The 18,982-nt window shown below is 38.2% G+C and overlaps 1 protein-coding gene, 1 long non-coding RNA gene and 1 pseudogene across 2 annotated transcripts in view; 1 reads left to right on the forward strand and 2 right to left on the reverse strand.

Annotated features, from left to right (window-relative positions):
* On the forward strand, window positions 1–10,586 carry LOC144580133 (uncharacterized). The gene is made up of 2 exons (XR_013529142.1): window positions 1–3,852; window positions 9,741–10,586. It is a non-coding gene; the product is annotated as an uncharacterized LOC144580133 (long non-coding RNA).
* On the reverse strand, window positions 4,036–9,756 carry LOC108590444 (neuronal acetylcholine receptor subunit alpha-5-like; annotated as a pseudogene).
* The window catches only part of LOC128930959 (uncharacterized), a 26,180-nt gene continuing 13,294 nt past the window's right edge, over window positions 6,097–18,982 (reverse strand). Inside the window, exon 4 of the mRNA XM_078355229.1 lies at window positions 6,097–6,227. The gene's annotated coding sequence lies outside the window, so the exon portion shown is untranslated. The remainder of the gene's footprint in view (window positions 6,228–18,982) is intronic.

Here is an 18,982-nt window from a genome sequence, read left to right on the forward strand (position 1 = left end):
TCCTGGCTTTAAGCTATCCTCTTATTTCAGCCTCTTGAAGTCCTGGGATTACAGGAATAAGTCACTTCACCCGGCCCAAAATACAGTATTTTATGCATAATAACACTTTGGTCATATGGCTAATGTCTTCTAAAACACTGTCTTTTTTAGACATATGATCTGAACCTGCAAAATTTGTAATCAGTCTTTTATTCTTGGTCCATTTAATGATGTTATCTTCCCCACCATTGTGTGTGTTGAAACTTGTGCTATTTAGAAGATAAATCAAGTATAATGAGAATATACTTGACCTGTATTGCTGTCTCTGAGATTGCTCAGGGCCTTTATTATCAGCACAAGAATACCTGGTTGCCACGTCTCATAGTGAAAGCTCACATGTACATCTTAATGTATGTATTTAATATGTCATTTAAGATGCAATTTTCTTTTACACTTTGAGCAATCCATGTCGCCTGTATCATTTTTTTTTCTATTTTGTCTTTAACATGTTATTTCAAGTTTTATGGTAGATGTGGCAGATTTGCCAAATAAAAGTACAGAAAACACAGTTAACCTTAAAATTAGAATAACAAAAAACATTTTTATATAGCTATGCAGTATTTGCATATTTCTGTGTAGTATATGTAAGCAATTCTTTGAAGATATTTACACAAAATATCTATTATTTACTTAAAATTCAGATTGAACTGAATGTCTTAATACTCAACTTTTTTAACCCTTGTCTGTGAGAACTTTTCTTTTCTCTAGACTCATTACAAATGTCCTCAAAATCCTCATTAGAAAAAAAAAAATAACAGATAAACTCTTTTGCATTAGGTTGTTATTTAACAGATGTGCAGCATGTATTAAAATATCTGACCTGAATACGACATTGGGCAAGAAAAAAAAGTTAGAATTCTTATTTATGTCTTTTTTTCTAATTTTATTTGTCTCTGAGACATGCTTATAATATATGCAGTATATTTGTAAACTGATTGTTATATAATTACTAAATATATATTAGTATATCAGTAATAGTTCAAGTACAAATATTGTTTTGCTTGTACTAAACTGTTTTACTTTTAAGTGGAAAGATTATTATGCCTTTAATCTGATGTAACCCTGGAGGTTCTGGATCTAACATGAAAGCAAAACCCACATATGGTGAAGGCACCAGTATATGTTGGTGGCAACTGTCTGCTGCTGTTTGGTTTTTGACACTGAGATAAATGTGTACCTGCACTAGATTATGCATTGGGAGATAAAAATAACAATGATTATATCAAATACACAATTTCTGTTTTGTAAACGCATCTACATCAGTTGGTATTAGAGCAGTGTTTTAACTCAGATGTGAATTTCTGAGTATAATCTAAAAATGTCAAATTATCTTCATTGTCTGACATGTTTATAAGTTGGTATAACTGTAAGTGGCCTTAAAAATCATCGTTTAACATTTTTTTTTAAATCATTATTTTATTTATTTATTTTTTTTTTTAAAAAAATTTTTTATTGGATTATAGGTTTTGGGGTACATGAGCAGAGCATGCAAGACAGTTGCGTAGGTACACACATGGCAGTGTGCTTTGCTTTTCTTCTCCCCTTCACCCACATTTGGCATTTCTCCGCAGGCTATCCCTTCAAACATTTTTATCTTAAGGTCTGAGTAATTTATTTGATAATTTGTGTATGAGTGTGTATTACAAAACTAAATTATTCTGAGCCCTGGATTAACTTAATTGAATTCAATAAATAGTGCCTATATCCGGGGACAGAAACAAGAGAAAGTAATTGCAAAAGTATCCCATAAATTTATAAAGTGTTCAGATACACAGATACTCTCTTTAAGATATAGCAAATTATCTTCAGTATTAAAGACCTTAGTATTTTTCCAAGGCGTGAAAGGATAACTCGGTAATAACTGAAGTCTCAACAAAGATTATCATGTAATCACTTTAATGCAAATATTTTGATGTTAAAAGGCAGAGAATGATAGTATAGGTCCTCTTAATATTGAGAGCTGTATTTTAGCAATCTTCTTCCTCCTCCTCTTGCACCCTCCTCCCCGTCCCCCTTCCCCTCTTCTTCTTCCTCCTCTTCCTTTTCTTCTCCTCCTCCTTTCCTCCTCTTCCTTCTTCTTCCTCCTTTTCTTTTTTCTTCTTTTTTCTATTCCTCTTCCTCTTCTGCTTTCTTCTGTCTTTTTCTCTTGAGACAGGTTCTAACTCTGTCATGGAGGCTAGAGTGCAGTGGCATGATCTCAGCTCACTGCAACTTTTGCCTTTCAGGTTCAAATAATTCTCCTGCCTCAGCCTCCCGAGTAGCTAGGACTACAGGCATGTGCCACCACACCTAGCTAACTTTTGTATTTTTAGTAGAAACAGGGTTTCACCATGTTGGCCAGGCTGTTCTTGAACTTCTAACCTCAAGTAATCTGCCCACCTCAGCCTTCCAGAGTGCTAAGCTTACAGGCCTGAGCCACTGTGCCCAGCCTCAATTTCCTTCTAAGATAAAGTTTACATCAGGGTTCTCTGTGAGGAAAACAAAAGTTGGACAGAGCCAGGGTTTTAATAAAATACAGTTTTATGCGTTGTGATAAATGAAATAATGCCCCACAAAAGTGCCCTTGTTTAAACCCCTCAGTTCTAGGAATATATTTTGGTATATAACAAAGAGAAAAGAGGCTGCAGATAAAATCAAGGGTGATAATCAGTTGACTCTAAAATAAGGAGATTAATTGAATTATGAATTTGGTGTCTACCACTATACTACCCAGAATGCACCTGATCTTACCTGAATTGAGTGTGAACCTAAGGTAATCACAAAGTTCTTAAATGTGAAAGAGAGGCTGAGAAAATTAATGCTGTGATGTGAGAGTCAGATTATTTTTCAGTATTTAAATTGTGTATACACACAAATATTCTTAGAATATATGCACTACATATATGGTGTATAAAATAATGTTGAGGCTGTTTTAATTTATGTAATAGAATTATTGAATAAAAGAACTTTATAAAATAAAGACTTTTTAAAAATGTATGGTAATCGAATTCAAGAATTTTATAAGATAAAAACATTGTTAGTGATGATTTTGAACATACAATAAATAACGATGTAAAGTTTTATTTTGAGATATTTGAAATATGTTTTTCTTTCACATTTTAGACTATTACATTCTACTTATGTTTTCATTGAAAAATGCCTTTTTTCAAGCTGGCATTGGAATCTCAACCGTCAGCTTCCTCATTTTCTTCCACGTCATTACACTTTTCCTGTAATGCAGGCCTAAGCCCACTGACCTGGCCATATATCATGTGGCCCTCATCCACAGTGATGCTTCTCGCTAAGGTGTCATTGTTGGCTTCAGGTCTGTTTGAGTCACTGTATTTTCTGAATGATTTCAAGTGTGAAGTGTTTTTCTATCGAACAAGGTGATATGAAGTTTCTCCATCTGCACTACCTGCCTCCTGAGTGTGCTTCAAGCCATAATCATCAGCCCCAGCAGCTCTTTGGTGGTGAGATTTAACTATAATTCTACCATTTTCACCTGCCATTTCTTGTTCTTTTTATGTTTTCTTCTTTTTCAATAGCAATCTTATCTTGTACGCTATGGCTTCTTCCAATGCGACCCTGAGCAATCTTCTGCATATCAGTAAATGCTGTTCGCTTTTCCATCATGAACTCCATCATCAGCAGACTGTTCCTTATTCTGTAATTATGCAGAAATGTATTTCTTATAGGAATAGTGTTGCTTTCAAGTACATATATAGTGGTTCTTTTGTTTAGGTACCAGAAATAATCCAGTACTTTCATAGCACCAGCCTCTCCCCAAGACTGTCCCCAGAGAAAAGTGCCACTCAGACCATCCTGCTGCCAGTGAGTTACTTTGCATCATCTATTGGGTTGATTTCATCATCTCATTCACCGCAACCCTGATAGGTGCATATGACCCTGTTGTTTTGGGTGTCCAGAGGCTTGTGGGCAATATATATGCCACTTTCAGTCCTTTGGTGCTACTCAGATCTGATAAAGGGATAATCAATGTGATGCTGACTGAGACAGGTTAACAAGTTATTTTATTAAAAACAGATAATTCTGTCACCAAATTATTTCAGTAGTACAGAGCTTGCTATCTAATTTAAATTAAATGTATGAATTTACACTTTCAATATGTCTACATACTTTTGAAACTAATGCTGCCAATTCTGTTTTTTTTTTTTAGTTTAATATACATGATAGATATTCCCATATGTTTATGAGTGTCTTTTTTTACTTTGATTTTTAGGCCTTAATATGGAAAACATTTTTCTTTTTGAAGAATAATATTAACATCTTTCTGGTAATAAAATCTCTCTGTTTTCATTAGAGAGGCTGGGCGACAAAGTGAGACTTTGTCTCAAAACAAATAAATGCATAAAAATCTGAAGTCACAGCAATGGGAGTGTAAGAAGGGTAAGGGATGTATAGAAGCTAAGGTAGCTAGCAATTTAAATTCATGACACCAGGCTTTCATTAAATGGCATTAAACACCTGCCTACAATAAAATGCAAATTAGACAAGGTCTCCTCTGCCTTCCAAAGAGCGCTGGCTTGAACGCTCTTTGTACTTAGATAGGTTACTCACTACAAATAAATAAGGTGTTTGTTATCTCGACAGCTAACAGTTCTAAATTGAATGCAAGGTTTCTGTCCATTTTCTACCTGGTCACATCTGAAGCGGTGGCGTTTGGAGGTCAAATTTAACCGTTTTGTCTGTTACATTATACTATACTGAATCATTTATGCTGTACTAGTAATAGACTATTGATTACATCTAAAGGCCCTTGCAACTCTAAGATTCTATTATTGTAAGTGTTAGAATGAAGAAGAGAAAATTGAAATATTACAGGTATATAACAGTGTGCTTACCAAATTAGAATACCATCTTTAATCTTGGAAGATTGTTTTCTCACAGAATGCTTTAGACCTGAATGTTTTTTTATTTATTTCATTTTTTGAGATGGCGTTTCACTCTTGTTGTCCAGGTTGGAGTACAATGGTACAATCTCAGCTCACTGCAACCTCCACCTCCTGAGTTCCAGCGATTCTCTTGCCTCAGTCTTCTGAGTAGCTGGGACTACAGGCACCCAATACCACACCTGGCTAAATTTTTGTATTTTTAGTAGAAACAGGGTTTCACCATGTTGGCCAGGCCAGTCTCAAACTCCTAACCTCAGGTGATCCATCTGCCTCGGCTTTCCAAAGTGCTGGGATTACAGGTGTGAGCCATTGTGCCCAGCCCTAAATATGTTTTTCTAAATGGGTTCATGTAATTGTAGTGGACTGACTGTTCTAAGATCATGGATAAAGAGATACCACCACAGTTTACATGGAAGATGGTTCTATTAATCATGGGAAATATGGACAAGAGGATTTACATTAATGTTAAGGATATGCTACTGCGTGTCCACAGGAGTTGTCTAATGTATGACTTTACAGTGGAAGTTAAGCTACAAAAATAGTTAACACTGTAATTATTCAGTTAAAGCATCTAAAGATAAAGTAAGTCTTAAGGAGGTTCCCAGTTCCTGTTTTTCATTTATTTTAAAAATGTTCGTTATGGAAAAGCAGCATCACATTAAGTAATTATTATATCAAGTAGTCAGCTTCTTAAATATAGCAGTATAATATTAAAGATTAGCTGTTACTCGGTGAGTACATGAAGTGTATGTACCTTTATCAAATGCAGAAACATTTTAAAATCAGTCTTCAAATACAACTGGAATTTTCCAGCACAGTAAAAGGATGAGCTTTACTGTTGATTATAAATTAGTACTTTTTGCCAGAATACAAATACTAGATTTTTCACTAGTACAGTTTGGATAATATTTTGCTGCTATTTTTAGATCAAATGTTATCTCATCAGTTATTCATTCATACAGGCAGCTGTTCTAATGGATCATCTATTAACATATATTGAGGTTAGCAACTATTAATCTGTTAAAGCTCACCCCAAATTTAACACATAACTTACATTTTCATAATTTTGTAGATGCCATAAGATATATGTGTGTTACCTAAATGTACACTTTAGTCCCTCAGGAGGCTTCACTTATTTGCATTTCTGACATGAACTGGTACTATTATATTTGCCCATTTATAAATTATAGGAGCAAAAAGCTCAGGAGATCCAACAATTGAAACGAAAAGAACAGTCCACGGAAACATCCAATCAAGAACCTGGGCTATGAATTTCCAGTCTTCAACAACCTGCTATAAAAAAATAACAACACATTAAACAATTGTAAATTGTGTACATGTTTTAAGATTTAACAAACATGCTGAGTTAGAAGCCAAACAGTCTCTGCCCCTGTTACTGCCTCTAACAGGGAAGTGACCCTATACTCAGTTCAGGGACAGACACTAGCCTGATGGTCTATTATAGATATAAGCTTTAAAAGAGACTACAAAATATGTTCTCATCAACTCATAATCTATTACAAGTGGTCTAGTTTGATAGATTTTAAAATAAAAATTAAAATAGACTACTTGAATATTTTACAATAAACTAAAAAATATTCTTACTATACAGTTATTTTTGCTACTTATTCTTGCCCAGTAGTATTTACTTATTTTAATACTCTGAGAGACTCTAGCCTGAGGTTAATTTCATGCCAAATTAAAAGTTCATTCAAAGGCTGGGTGTGGTGGCTCACGCCTGTAATCCCAGCACTTTGGGAGGCTGAGGCGGGTGGGTCACTTGAGGTTAGGAGTTTGAAACCAGCCTGTCCAACATGGCGAAACCCCGTCCCTACTTAAAATACAAAAAATTAGCCGGGTATGGTGGCGGGTGTCTGTAATCCCAGCTACTCGGGAGGCTGAGGCAGGAGAATCACTTGAACCTGGGAAGCGGAGGTTGTAGTGAGCCAAGATTGTGCCACTGCAATCCAGCCTGGGCAACAAGAGCAAAACTCCATCTCAAAAGAGAAAAAAGTTTGTTCAGAATAATACACATTAGAAAGCTGTTCATCTTCCCACATACACACCTTATTATTTTTGGATTTCGTAGGGACCACTTCAGTCAAATTTCATGAGCACAGACCAGTCTTCCCTGGAGCCAGCTTTAGTAAAGAGCCAGTTCAGCCGGTCAGAGCCACCATAAGGAAAGAGCAGGCTGAGCCAGGCCACTGAGCAGCAGTGCCCCCCCTTTCTACAGCGCCATTTCTTTGACCAGGAGTGAGCTTCTTTGAAGGATGGTGTCCTCTATAGGAACTGTGCTTCAAGCGGTAGGATAATTTATAATTTAGGGCATTGTAAACATTCTATTACTTCTCTGCTTCCAAGTTCTCCTCTGAAAATAAATCCCACCTCCCTGGTCCTAGTAGTATGAGCCATGACCCTTTTGCATGATACTTTGCAGACATTTATTAAATTCCATCTCAGTTTAAACCATTACCTAACAAATATATGTACTTTTAAAAACTTAATTGATAGCTCCAAACCTTATAAACTAATTTAATTATGCTACCACCGAATAGATACTTCACAAATCCAGAGCATTAAAAGTTTTTATGATGGGTGCACCAAAGTCTCAGCAGTCACCATGAAAAGAACTTATGCATGTGAACAAATACCACGTTTTCCAAAAACCTACTGAAATAAATAAATAGTATAATAAAAAAGAAATGTCTTACTGAAATTAAATCATTGAAATATGAAGAAAAAAAGTTTTTAAAAATATATACATCAAATACCCCTTTTGGGGAAAAGGCTGTTATTTTGCCAAATTCATTCTTATCGCCTCATACTTGATGAAAAATTTTTCATTTTAAATAGCTTTACAAATTATAGTTAACAATTTTAATGTACATTCAATTGGGAGATTATTACTATAGTCACAGGTTTAAAATACACCATAGAAAGAAAGGCACAGTAAACACTACTACTAAGCTTCATATGAATCCTCTGATATATAATACGTAACGCATAAGAACACCTTCCCTTAATTTTCCTAACATTCTCTTAAAAATGAACAAAAATATTTATTTTAGAAAAATATACTGGCAATATTTATAAATCTCACATTAGGCTCATTCTTTAAAAGAATTTTTGACTGGGTGCGGTGGCTCAAGCCTGTAATTCCAGCACTTTGGGAGGCCGAGGCGGGTGGATCACGAGGTCAAGAGATCAAGACCATCCTGGTCAACATGGTGAAAACCCCGTCTCTACTGAAAATGCAAAAAAAATTAGCTGGGCACGGTGGCGTGTGCCTGTAATCCCAGCTACTCAGGAGGCTGAGGCAGGAGAATTGCCTGAACCCAGGAGGCGGAGGTGTCGGTGAGCCGAGTTCGCATCATTGCACTCCAGCCTGGGTAACAAGAGCGAAACTCCATCTCAAAAAAAAAAGAATTTTTTTTTTTTTGAGATGGGGCCTCACTCTGTCACCCAGGCTGGGGTGCAATGGCACGATGCTGATCCACTGCAACCTCCACCTTCCGGGTTCAAGTGATTCTACTGCCTCAGCCTCCAGAGAAGCTGGGACTACAGGCATGCACCACCATGCCCAGCTAATTGTTTTGTATTTTCAGTAGAGACAGGGTTTCACCATGTTGGTTAGGTTGGTCTCGAACTCCTGACCTCAAATAATCTGCTCTTCTTGACCTCCCAAAGTGCTAGAATTACAGGTGTGAAGCCACTGTGCCTGCCCTAAAAGAACTTTTGATAACTGCATTAACTATTATAACCTTGTTCTGCCTGCAGAAAATCACAATTTAGAAACAAAGTTTTTAAACTAAGACAAAATTAAAACAGTACACCTACTGCCCTCACCTTCCAAATTTAAAATAATTCATTATGTCAGAGCCAAGAAATATGGCAGGATTATTATTCCTTAGAATACATAACACTAAATTTTCTCTGGAGTCATTCAAGATGCTGATGAGGGAAATGGAGAAGTGAGATTCGTGTAGATGCCCAATTTTGCAGGTGTTTTAACTGAAACAAACCTTAGTAAAGCTCTTTTATAGAAAATTCTATCAACAGTTCTGGCCCTCCATTTATGCTTAGTCTTACTTAAAGATCATGCTTTTTACTCTGCCAAAAGTAATGAAAGTAACTTCTGAACTTAGAATGGAAGCAGATCTGCATTTGCAAATACACATCACAGACCTCATGGACATCATTTTCCTTCATGATGTGTCTTGTAATGTAGCGAATAGAATCACGTGCAGCTGCCATTGTGCTTCTAGAAGATTTTGATCCACTACCACTCTCAGTTTGCTTCTTCTGAATGAAGTACCTATCCACATGACTTCTCATGCAAAGCAGTTTGGGAAGCTTGTGAAGAAATCTTGTGCACCCAAGGTGCCATGGCATTATGTGTTGAAGAATGGATTGACAGCGAAGATGGTTACCATAATTTGCAGTGTCACAAAAATCATGGTAAATACCAGATACTCTCCAATCAGAGGTATGACTTTTGAACATGAGGGTGTGATCTCTTCAATAACCAGCGGAAAGACAGTCAAAGAGACAAGAACTGACGTGCAGAGACAAATCTTTTCACCTTCATTTGAAGGAAGATAGAAGACAAGTACAGTAAAAAAAATGAGAGCCTGATACAGGGTATTATAAGAAACAAGGTATAAAAGAGAGGCAGGCGCTTGATTACAAATGAGTAAGTGAGATGCAGATACCAGCAACAGCTGTTAGTTCTGTTTTCTTTGCTCCCCATTGTGCTCACCATCTCCCATTCTCAATTATCAATAAAATCTCTCTTGTCTACAGCTTGGTCCTCTAGAATTATATCAACCTGCGATCCATTTTAAGTCCAAGAATCAAATTTCATGGAACAGTTCTGTAGATCAAATGGGAAAAATGTGACATCGATGGTACAGGAACTTTTTTAGTTTGCCGGTGGAGTCCAGGTGACAGAGCCATTGTATCTGATAACTGTTTTCATACTGGTCCCTTCAAAACGTCCATCTGTGGTAAAATACACACATATACAATAACAACGCACCATGAATTGTATTAATAGAAGCCTAATATAAAAGCAGGCCTATCACTAATCGCATGAAATAATTTTTAAGTAACTATAGTTCAGATAAGATATACCTGCTATGCACGGGGACCCTCCTCTGGAATATCTTCCTTAAATGTCTAACTCTACTAGAACTGAACCCCATTTTCTGCAAATAATCCAGGACTGACAAATCTCTATTTCACAGAACTCTGAGATTCTACTGATTGAAAGGACCTCACCTTACAAAATAGACTCAGGCTATTTACACAATGGGCACGCATACAGCCAAAACCTGAATCTGCATTCCTAGACTCCTTGCACAGTGCTCTTCCTCCTTCATCACAAATACTGGCCGCTCTTTACTTTGATGAGAAAAGACCATCAACACCAAGCTAGGCATGGCCCTGAAAAGCAGCTGTGCCTCTCAAGCTCTCCCACCAAGTGAGTTCATATACTGGAGAAGTCTAGCACACCACCAACATAAGATTTCTTTAAAATATAGTTCTTCGTCTTCAAATTCATGTGGCTTTTGCACACCGTTATGTGATACATTCATGTTTAATACTAAAATGTTTTCAACTACTGGAAATAAAATGATGCTCCAAGAAGCTGCGTGTGTCCTTACAAGCTTTGTTTATTACTTAAGAAGCATGAAGGTACAGGGTGTCAAAAGATTAAAAATATTTTTGTGTAGCAGTTGCTCTGTCCTCATGCCAAACACCTTCTTTCGAATCAGACAGAATGCTTTAAGATTAGCACAAATTCCTAGCTTTGCCCAGCAGTGGTCTTAGAAAAAAAAAAAATGGTACCCAGAACTATCCTCTCCCTAAGTTAAAAAAAAAAAAATCCTCAAAACACACCTAGATAGGATGCCTCTGAATTAATAATTAACAAGTTCCTCATTGTGGGAAAACAATATAGCATTTAAACACAATTAGAAGGATGCATATTTGACATGAAATATGACCTCAATGGTGTAAAAAATATATACCCAAACAATCTAGAGTCCACCAAATATGTAGTCTAGTAAATGAAAGGGTAAATGGAGCCATCAGTCCCCTTGGTGTGACCCCCTGTGCCGCCCTCATGCAAACTCTGTGATCTTTCCTCATCTGTAAACATGTCATCACACCCAGCACATGTGGTCATGTCATTTGACTTTTATACCTCAACAATTTTCAGAAGGAAGAAAAAGTATTAGTGCCTAATAGCAGTATACATGTTTTCTTTCAAAAATACAAAACTAAATTTAGAATATAACTTACTTATCAAACAAAATGATGTTGGGTGTCTAGACAGAGTCTGAAGCAACATGTATGATTTTTATTCCACCACAGTCCTCAGGGTTCCATCTTAATTTTACATCTATCCATTCCTTTAAAACAAAGAAATCTGCCTCAGTTTCAATAAAAGTAATAATCAGAAGTAGTGAATGCTACACTTCTTTGTTGCATCAGAAATTGTGGATGTGAGATCATCTCTACCCCTAATAGAGAACACTCACCTCCCTGTCTTTCTTCTTATGGACACCAGATCACCCTGTCCTCTCTGGTGGTGGTTCTCGCCTTGGTCCCTGTGAGACACAGGCGAGAACCAGAGCCAGGTGTGTTCACAGCTCTGCTCAGCGACTTTTCTTTCACCAACTGACTATATCCAGGCCAGAAGTCACAGGCACTTCACATCCAGGTTCAAGGGAACCATTCTTTTATCCAGATGTATTGCCACCCAATTTGGCTGTCCTGGTTCATGCAAAAGGGAGTTAAATTTATTGCACATTCTGCATATTTCAACACCTTGCCCTGGCTCCATGCAGTTACAGTTCTGTGATCAACTTAGGGGCTGTACCCTGAGAAAAGTGTATATGCCTTTCCAAAGTTTGGGGTTAGAGATGATAAAGGAAAAACAAAAGGAAGTGCTCAACAGGAGTTAGGACACATGTATGGTGGTCCAGAAAAGAACGGAAGTCCTTTATATAAAAGGGATTGTCTACATAAAAATAATTCATTTCATTTTTGCCCATTTCCCCCTCAGATTCAGAATCCTTGCAGTGGCCTATAAGCAGCTGCTACTCCACCAGCCTCTTCCTGCTCATTTGATCCCATCTCCTACACTGCCCTCCCCAATGGCTCTCTCACCACTAGCCACACTGGCGGCCTTGCAAATGCTTAAACACACTAGGTGCACAGCAGCCTCGGAACCTGTACACTTGCAGGTCCTGCTGCTGAAACCCTTCTCCCCAGATACACACATGGCTTGCTTTTTCTCCTCCAAACCTTTGTTCAGACACCAACTTCTCCATGCTGCTTTCTCTGACCACCGTCTTTAGAAGTACAGCCCCCCAATACTCCCTAGTTTCTTTCCCAGTGTGTTTTCCCCCAAGCTTATCAGCTTCTACGGTAATATACAACTTGTTTATTTTTCCCCCACTAGGATGAAGTTCCATGAGGGCAGCTGATATGGTTTGGCTTGTCCCCCTCCACCAATCTCATCCTGAATTGTAGTTTCCATAATCCCCCCATGTTGTAGGAGGAATCCAGTGAGAGGCAACTGTATCATCGGGGAAGGTTTTCCCTGTGCTGTTCTTGTGATAGTAAGTCTCATGAGATCTGATGGTTTCATAAAGGGCAGTTCCCCTGCACACTCTCTTGCCCGGCGCCATTTAAGACCGACGTGCTTTTGCTCCTCCTTCACCTTCGATTAACATTGTGAGGCCTCCCTAGCTACGTTGAACTGTGAGTCCATTAAAACTCTTTCCTTTATAAATTACCCAGCCCTTATGGCAGTATGAGAACAGATGAATACAGCACAGTTTTCTGTTTTGTTCACTGCTGTTTCCCCAGTGCCCATAACAGTGAATGGCACATAGTAGGCACTCCAAAAAATATTGGCTGAATAAATACAAGAACTCCATCTACCCTCATCTTTCTGTATCCTGCCAACCCACCAAGGCCACATATTCATTCATATTCACAAATATCCATATTCTTGTATTTCTGCTATGAGACTTATAACAAAAATAGGTATCCCAGTCACTAATTGGTGCCTGTTTGAATTTTATACATACCTGTTTCAACCAGACACTTGTTGTCATTAACTGATTTTTCTCATCCTTTATAAAATGAAAATTTTAGGTTTATTATTTCACTTACAGAAACAATCCTTTAAATAATAAATTTCACATGGTTATCTAAACACTCTTCACATAGTACCCACATTTGGTTCATCAGTCTGGTTCTCTAGAAAGCTACGATCTTTCTTCCAGCCTAATTTCACATTATTCCTCTCAACACACTCTATTTCAGATAAACTACACTAAGACATACCTTTGGCATTTTTACATTTAACATTCATCAACTCATCTACTATACTTCCTCAAATTTAAGATCCAGTCTAAGATATAAGCACTGTGTTATTTTATGTGCATAACACTAAGAGGAGAAAAAAGGCTATCAACAAATTGCAAGCTGCCATGAATTTAACACACATCATGGTTTCAGAGGTGTTAAAATGCAGAAAAGTGTGCTTCTTACAATCAGTGAGATACAATATTTCTGTACATTCCTGAGGGACATCTCTTACAGTCATTTGCCTCTTCTGAGGCAGGAATCTGAATCTCCTTGTTGATCTACTACATAGAAACAATATTGGGGGCTGGGCACAGTGGCTCACGCCTACAATCCCAGCACATTGGGAGGCCAAGTAGGGGTGGATCACTTGAGGGCAGGAATATGAGACCAACTGAGCCAACATGATGAAACCCCATCTACACTAAAAACAAATAGAAAAAATTAGCCAGGTGTGGTGACACATGTCTGTAATCCCAGCTATTCAGGAAGCTGAGGCACAACAACTGTTTGAACCCAGGAGGCCAAGATTGCAGTGAGCCAAGATCATGACACGGCACTCCAGCCTGGGCAACAGAGACTCCATCTCGAAAAATAAAGAAAAAAAAATATTGAGGTCAAAGCCTTGCATGCCAATTTGATAAAGCTTTTTATGCCTACTTTTATAGAGAACTGGAGGTCCTTAGTACTTCTCACTTACACATCTCTGCTCTCATGTCTTTGCTGTGCCAGTCCTTTACAAAATATTCAAGGTCTAATTAAAGTACACTTCTTCCACTAAATTTTACTAAATATTATGGAGCCAGGAGAATCAATAAAAGATCCATAATCACCAGCCAAAAATATATTATGTATAGGATACAATTCTATGCACAGAGACTCACAGAAGAATGAGGCAGTTGGGGAGAAGACAGAGGTTAAATAAATATTAATAGCTCAGCTATACGGAAGTGACCCATTCCTTATTCCATCCCAACAACGAGTGACCCAGGACAAAGGAAGAGATCAGAAGGAAGCAAACACCTGGGGATGCAGGCAGCTCCGTGAGGTCCCTGCATAAAGAGAATAAGTATGGAGAAATGTATCACGGCCATCTCTCTGACTGTGCAGTTCCAAAGACCAATTTTCCATGATTAAAACACTGTAGTTTTAAGATATAGAAACTGGCCAAGAGGGGAAACTTGCCTGAAGTCACACCACCAATCAGTGGTAGAACTGATTTTAGAACTCCAATTTCCTAAATCTAAACCTCACCTTATCAACTCTATTGTCTGCCCTGGTCACACACCATCCAAAATAACTGCTGATTCCTGTATCTGAATATGCCTGTTAGGCAAAAGTTCTAAACAGAGGCGTTTACAATTAGGAAAGTTCTGGTAAACATATTACCCATGATGGGCAGTAGGTCATCTTTGAGAATCTAATAAAAATTATAGGCTCTTTCCTCAGAAAAATGTGCACACAAACGTAAATTCAGCTCCCAGCAATACTTAGCATTTTCAACAACAACACAGATAAAAGAATAATCTATAGGTTCTCAAATGGCTCCAAAAATGTGGTTGTCAGCCATTACCATCAGGGATACCGCCTCATTTAATGTGACCTCAAATACCTTCCAAGCATCTATAATGTGCTTGGCACAATGGATGGTGTAACAAAAATGAAACTGAGGATGGACAAATGTAGGATAATCTCCAGGAGGAAACCACAAATAAATGAAAAACTGTTAACTACACACATAAGTACAGCAGAAGAGTTTTAGGGATAATATTATTTTTAAAAAGATTTTTGTTTTTTTTATTGCATTAAGTTTTGGGGTACATGTGAAGAACATGCGAGATGGTTGCATAGGTACACACGTGGCAGTTTGATTTGCTGCCTTCCATTCACCCATATCTGGCATTTCTCCCCATGCTCTCTCTCCCCAATTCCCTCCCCTGCTGTCCCTCCCCTATTCTCCCCAATAGATCCCAGTGTGTAGTGCTCCCCTCCCTGTGTCCATGTGTTCTCATTGTTCATCATCCACCTATGAGTGAGAACATGCGACATTTCATTTTCGGTTCTTGTGTCAGTTTGCTGAGAATGATGTTCTCCAGGTTCATCCATGTCCCTACAGAGGACACGAACTCATCATTTTTGATGGCGGCATAATATTCCATGGTGTATATGTGCCACATTTTTCCAGTCCAGTCTATCATCGATGGGCATTTGGGTTGGTTCCAGGTCTTTGCTATTGTAAACAGTGCTGCAATGAACATTCGGGTGCATGTGTCCTTATAGTAGAATGATTTATAGTCCTTTGGATATATACACAGTAATGGGATTGCTGGGTCAAATGGAATTTCTATTTCTAGGCCCATGAGGAATCGCCACACTGTCTTCCACAATGGTTGAATTAATTTACACTCCCACCAACAGTGTAAAAGTGTTCCTATTTCTCCACATTCTCTCCAGCATCTGCTGTCTCCAGATTTTTTAATAATCGCCATTCTAACTAGCGTGTGATGGTATCTCAATGTGGTTTTGATTTGCATCTCTCTGATGACCAGAGATGATGAGCATTTTTTCATGTTTGTTGGCCTCATGTATGTCTTCTTTTGTAAAGTGTCTGTTCATATTCTTTGCCCATGTTTAAATGGGCTTGTTTTTTTCCTGTAAACCTGTTTGAGTTTTTTGTAAATTCTGTATATCAGCCCTTTGTCAGATGGGTAAACTGCAAAAATTTTTTCCCATTCTGTTGGTTGCTGATTCACTCTAATGACTGTTTCCTTTGCTGTGCAGAAGCTGTGGAGTTTGATTAGGTCCCATTTGTCTATTTTGGCTTTTGTTGCCAATGCTTCTGGTGTTTTGGTCATGAAGTCCTTGCCTACTCCTATGTCCTGAATGGTTTTGCCTAGATTTTCTTCTAGGGCTTTTATGGTGTTAGGTCTTATGTTTAAGTCTTTAATCCATCTGGAGCTAATTTTAGTGTAAGGTGTCAGGAAGGGGTCCAGTTTCTGCTTTCTGCACATGGCTAGCCAGTTTTCTCAACACCATTTATTAAAAAAGATTTTATCTTGGGTGGGCACAGTGGCTCACACCTGCAATCCCAGCACTTTGGGAGGCTGAGGTGGGTGGATCACAAGGTCAGGAGTTCAAGACCAGCCTGGCTAAGATAGTGAAACCTTTTCTAAAAATACAAAAATTAGCCAGGCATGGTGGCACACACGTGTAATCCCAGCTAATCAGGAGGCTGAGGCAGAGAATTGCTTAAACCTGGGAGGTGGAGGTTGCAGTGAGCTGAGATCACGCCACCACGACTCTGTCTTAAAAAAAATAAAAGAAAGATTTTATCTTTAAAATCAAAACAAGCCAAAAATGAGATTTTTTAAAAATAGACAGAAAATGTGGGAAATAAGGCACTAATCTACCAAATATGATTCCAGGTAGCTTAGTGATAAAAGGAACCTAAAACAGCTCAGACACAATTCAGTGAAGTTTCTATTCTCCATCTCTGGGGCCTTCAGCCTGCATCTCCCTTGATTCCAGTAATCTTGTCCTTTCTTAGTCACTGACATTTCATTTCCTGGGCTCTTCTCTCAAAAAACAACCCTTCCCCAACTTCTATACTTCATTAGCCCTTCCTTCTATACTTTCTATAAATGATCCTTAAGAATTTATTTCCTGCTATTCCCACTAACTTTAAAAACTCATCAAAGTGGGAGGTGAGAGGTGAGGGCAAAAACAAAAACAAAAATTTCATCAAAGTTTTCAACAATCACCTCCAGACCAGCAATTCCAGATGGACATCCTTGGTGTCATCTGTCACCTCAGAGCCAGTCTTGACTTCCCAAAGGCTAGTGAATATTTTCTTTGGAATTAACACCTCAAACCACAATCAAACTTATCTTCTCTGCCCTCCTTGCATAACAATGAATACTGTCTTTCAAATGTGGTACTCTTCCACTGTAATCACCTAGTCTTCAAAATGTGATGCCTCCCTTCATATTCAGTGGTCAAGCCCTTTTCCTTCTTCTATGTAGTCCTCTAACTTGTGTCCCATCTTCCAGTCTCTCTTTCACTGCTCAAAACCATGTGCATTACTCTTTTATTGATCTTCTGGAAGTGCTGATTTGACCATGTTGTTGCCTATCAGATCTCTCACTCATTCAGCATTTACTATGTACCAGATACCATGCTAGGCTCTGGGACAGAGATGAGGAATAAAGCTCACCCAGCTTTGAAGATGAAATGCGAGAGCACGAGTACCAGTGAGTGTCATGGGCACCATATTACAGTGCAAAAAAAAAGTTTAAGCACAAAAGAAGCTGTCTTAGGGAGTCTGGAGAGATTTCACAAAGGGTCGGACAAATGAATTTGGCCTTGAATAATAAATGGCTAGTGCCAGAAGGAAAGTTCTCCCAGGAAGTAAGCATGGCAGGAGCAAAGATAAAGTGGCGTGCAGACATTCTCCTCACCTTCTCCACCATCCAGTCAGACCATGCCTGTATGCCAGGGCTTCCAACATTCATCTTTCAATGTAAACAACTCTACAGAAGGGATAATATACCTACATAGGTATATTATCACTTATATACCTGATTATATTGTTTCTCTGTATTTACTCTTTCTCTCTGCCATGTAAAATCCTACACTTGCTACAAAGCCAGCTCAGGTGCCACCTCATCTACCCTACCTTTTTTGATGAGGTCATTCATCAAGATCTGAATTCCCAGCTCTTTCTGGAATCAGGATTTAGTGCTACAGTGTTCTACACCATTTGTGTGCCAATGGCCTCAACCAGAAAGATCTTTGAGAATAAGCCCCACCCACCTTTTCTTTTTCTTTTTTTTCTACTGCATTTTAGGTTTGGGGGTACATGTGGAGAACATGCAAGATTGCTGCATAGGTACACACATGGCAGTGTGATTTGCTGCCTTCCCCTGCATAATCTCACTCTTGCCCAGGCTGGAGTGTAGTGGTGAAATCTTGACTCACTGCAACCTCTGCCTCCTGGGTTCAAATGGTTCTCCTGTCTCAGCCTCCTGAATACAAAACACAATATAGTTTTGTATTTTTGAAAGAAAACATGTATACTGCTATTAGGCACTAATACTTTTTAAAGTTTGTGAGTTTTTGCACTATCATGTCTCCATGCATCACTCTAACATGAAGACAAGACTGTCTCTAAAATTGAGTTTGGTAGAAAGACAGCTGTGTCCTCTGTATCTCAGGTATATCTATCAGGATCAGTTTAGGTCGGTTCCTCCCTTCTGACTTTACTTCTGAATGCATGACATGAAGAACTTTTTATCATAAATAATTTTAAGATGAATTAAAATATTCTAACGTTCAAGGACATAGAGGTTTACTATTGGTTATGCCTTTGACATTTTCATGGCATTGTGGGCCACTGACAATCTCTATCATTATTTTGGGTTTTTAACCTACCCTAATTTCATCCTATCTTTCATTTTTAAAGAAACAGAGACACAAAGAACACTGTTTCTACTAAATGTAGAAATAGGTAACTTACTACTTTCAACAGCTAACTTGACATTTACTGGTTATATTTGTGAATATATGTTTTAAATACATTACAAACTTGGCTGGGCCTAGTAGCTAACTCCTGTAACCCCAGCACTTTTGGAGGCCGAAGCAAGCAGATCAGTTGATGTCAG

The sequence above is a fragment of the Callithrix jacchus genome, chromosome 18 (assembly GCF_049354715.1).
Source record: "Callithrix jacchus isolate 240 chromosome 18, calJac240_pri, whole genome shotgun sequence".
NCBI lineage: Eukaryota > Metazoa > Chordata > Mammalia > Primates > Cebidae > Callithrix > Callithrix jacchus.